Source organism: Zosterops lateralis (genome assembly GCF_965231275.1).
Source record: "Zosterops lateralis genome assembly, chromosome: 3".
NCBI lineage: Eukaryota > Metazoa > Chordata > Aves > Passeriformes > Zosteropidae > Zosterops > Zosterops lateralis.
In genome coordinates this window covers 64,709,911-64,714,313 of record NC_139764.1, presented here as the reverse complement: position 1 = coordinate 64,714,313, position 4,403 = coordinate 64,709,911, and positions in this window count along the sequence as shown.

Genomic DNA, 4,403 nt, shown 5'->3' with positions numbered 1-4,403 from the left:
GTGTGGAAAATTTACCCAAGTGACTTAAAAGTTTTCACCTAGGAATTGGAAATCCTTGAAAAGTACTACTTGGTCTTTTTCAACCATTTGGCTAAGAAGCGTCACATCCTGCACAGGAGCAGGCACCACGAGCAGATTCCAAGTGCTTCTGTGGGAAGGGAACACCAGGTGAACAGAGTTGCTGGGACAAGACTATTCTGAAGCATTAAAAGCAGCATGAGAAAAGAAAATCTATGAGAAAAGAAAATCCAAAGAACTTGAGTATCTCTCTTTCAAAGTCAGTATGTTTTCCACTTCTCAGCTCCTCACTTCCCTTAGAACTGCAAAACTTCTAAAGAATTGGGTCCTGTTGGAAAAGACACGCTGGACACGATAATATTTTCCGATTGCAGTGTAAATTCAAGCTTATAAAGGCAAGCTTGAAATATGTTAGCCCATTTTTATTCAGGCCATTGAGCTGAGGTTTTAATCAGCAAAAACAGACCTCTTACACATTTCAAAAGTAAGGATGCATTTCTTTTCTGTCACATGTGGGTCTCTGGAAAAAAAAAAAGCAGAGGACTGTTCAGTGACCACTGTCACTGGGAGCAGCCTCTGAGCCCCTTCAGCACCACACTAGAACACCAAGACATTTGAATTATCTTTGACTTCGGGTAACAAAAGTAATTTTGTTTCTCTTCTTTCTATCATCTTCATTCACAGCTGCCTCTATTCCTCTGTTTGTTTTACAACTCAAGCTAGATCTCCCTCCTTTTCCTCTTCCTTCCATCTGCTGAAAGTCACCCATATCTAAACCCTCCTAAAAATTTTAGAGCTAAAAAATAAATAGTTAACAGTTTCAGCCCTCACCAATTGTACATTCTACATCTTTTCATCCAACGTGACTCAGCCTTGTCTATTGAGACAGTTCCTACGCTCACAGTTTTCTGCCCTCTGCTTACACACTCCCAATAAATGCTTAAACACTACCATAATTATACTACTACCAGTTACCACACCATTGCCTTTCCCTTGAGCTCTCTGCTCATTCAGATGAGTGAGCTTCATGCTTTAGGGTGAGATGATCACTCAAGTATAGGTGAGAGATTATTTTTTTTTAAATATAATTTAAAACACAAAACAGTCTGAACAAAAGGACTTAAATATCAGGACTAAAAGTTGTAACTTGAAGGGAAGCATTTTGTAACTTCAGAGGAAAACTTAGAATATTTCAAAATGCATGGAAAACAAACAAACACCAACCAAAAAAACAGAGAGATAAAGGGCAGTTTCCACAATTTTAGCCAGGTGACTTAACCCTTTGACAGGTCTAAGTCTTTACAGCTCTTCCTAGTCAAGGCCTTCAGAATATTTATGGTATTATTATACAGTGAGACACTGCAAATATTTTTAAACTGAAAAACATTCAAGCAGAAAATGCATCTCAATGAAACTTGAGATATGTCCGGTAACTCTATCTTTCAAAACATATATTTTGCTCTTAACTGTTGCCAGCCAAGACCAGATTAGAGTCAAACTTCACATGATGCTGTTTTGGTTTCCCCCATATTAGCTTTTTGGCCAGGTGTGGACTACACACTTAACAGACAAAAAACACACACAGGGTTGGGTCTTTTTTATATATAAAAAGAGAAGAAAATAAAATACAACTCTGAACTGGGTGCAGAAATCACTGCAATGCAGAAGAGTATATTTATTTACAGGCTAAGAAAAATATATTATAATCAGCTTAGCTAGGTGTATACATATTTTGCAAAATGTTCTATGCGCTACAGAAATGAGAGTAACCCATGATGTAATTATGTTTGGACAAATACAATAAATATCTGTATTCTGTTTGACACAACTGTGGATTAACATATATTGAAACGGATACAAACCCTCTTCACTGCCAAGAATACACTTCTACAAAGGAAATACTACATACAACCTTTGATCAGAGTTAAATTTATTGCCATAAAGCACTTTCCTTATCTTACATGCTTTTCATTAACATTGGTCCCAGATGCCAACAAACACTGTCCACCTTTAGCTTAAAATACAATTGTCTTACTGAAGATTTTAATAGGAAAGGAATTAATTATATACCAAAAGAATTGCAAAATTATCTTTAGAATATTATTTTATTTTTTTAAGTAAAAATATATATACACACGCAAGTAAACTGTTTTACACTTTAAAAAATAAAAATGAAGTCTGAACACTGACTTTCCTCAGAAATTCTTCCAAGTCTAACTCACTCAACCTCTGGGAATCAGCAGGACTGAGTCTTCCAGTTACTGACAAAGGGGAGAATACACATTTGTCCATTGAACCTGGAAATCTCAACTTGCAAAACTTTTCTCAGTTTAAATATTAATCTCTAAGCATTTCAGTATGATTGCAAATAAACCAGTACGTTAAATCAGCTGGTAACAAGTACAGTGTATGTGGAGACAGACTGTAAGTGTCTGAGCAAAATCCTCCCATCCACAGCTTCCTAAACAAAGATTATAAAAACTGCTGGGAAGGAAATCTGGTGATAATTTACTGCTACCTGATATGTCTACTCCCAGTCATTTTCCTCAGCAATTGTTCCTTCTGTTGATCTCATATAGAGATAAAAATGAAGAAGGTAAGAGCAGAGAAAAGGTCCAGCAGATGAAGAAGAGAGCACAGCATCATGTGAAACTGGCAGACGAGGAATGTTAGCAAAATAACTCTAGAAACCTTCTTCCACTTCAGGCTAAAACTGATCAACTGTATTGAGCATGAAATACAGTGCACCATGAAGTAAGGAAGAAAAAATAAATTAAAAATTTCACCTTTCCCTCAAATAAAGGGAAACTGTACAGGAAAATTGAATGTCTTTTAAAAAAGTTACAAGACTAGTTGGACAAGTCTAATTTCTAAGAACTGCAAGAAGATTTCATACAGTAATGATTTTCAAAGACAAGATGACCACAACTTAGCTTTGAACTGTTCCTTCCTGACAGAGAGGACACTGAGTGTTCCACAGAGGCCACAGACAGTTTCAGAGTGCACTCTGCCTGAGTAGCTCTGGGAAAAACACAAATCTGGATGCAAAAGTTCTGGCAGTGCATTCATCTGCTAACACAGAGCCAATGTGTCCTCAAGTTTCTGAAGCTTCAGAAAAAGAAACATGCCTGGGGACCTGTTTCTTCTTCACACAGCTTTATTTTTAAATACTCGTTTCTGTTCGGTGAAAACTGTACAGCCTTGACTATTTTAAAAACCTTCAACAGTATGCTGTACGACAAACACTACTATAAAAAATGAACCAAATAATGTTACTCCACTGAGAAAGTGGAACTCATGCACACGCACACACACACACAAAATGATCGTGTAAATAGCGAAGTTAAGGGATTTATAAATAGCAAAATCTTTGAATAAAGTATATACATTTTTAGGCTTTTTCTATAAACATATATATAGTGCTCCTAGGAGAGACAAGGTAACTGTGTTCTACATCACAACTTAGAACATAAGATTAATTGATGTTACTCTAAAGGCCTTTGAGGTTTCTTCTTACGTATTTATACCCTACACAGTTAACACTTGCAAAGATGTCTTTTCAAATTAGTTCCTCTTTCAATGTATAAAATCATCTTACATTATAGTTCAACAGCCTGCAGAGCAGGAACAGGAAAGATGGCACTGCATGCTGAAATAGTAAGTGCGAAGACAACGTAGAGCTTGTCTGTGGAGTGTGCAGCACTTCACCAAGAGAGCTACAAATGGAGCATCAGAAACTGCTCGAGACATCATCCTCAACCTCCCCATCTGCAGCCATGCTAGGGGCCTTTAGATCCACACCAATAAAAAACTATTTTAAGATACGCTGCTCTCACAAAGGGAGTAACATTTTGTTTCAACAGTAAGACAATTATAGGTTAATAGACTACCATAACATAACACAGATAGGGCCAGGCACCGTATCATTCTGAGAACCTTCTGTAAAGTACTGTGCACTCAATTTCTATTTCTTTAAGGATTATTTTCATGTGAAATGGGTATGTTCAGTACCTATCAAAAGCACTCATTTCATAAGGTCAAGCTAACAGCTAACAATGACCAACTCAAACAACTCTGCATTAGCAGTAACCATATCCATTCAAAAAAACCCTGCTAAATTGATGATGCTCAGAAAAAAAATACCAAAGGGCTCACATTAATTGTGAGTAATTTTTCAACTAATTTCACTTTTAAAACCCCATACTACTCTGTTTAACTACTTTTGAAGCAGGTTTCACATGGAACAAATGGTAGTGAATTTAAATAGAAACAACAAATCCAAAAACCTCACTCATAAAATTACATGGGCTGGATGATCATGATTAGCAAGCACTCCACTGCTTACATGGGTTTTGATAGTCTTTGCTCAAATAAAAGCTCTCATC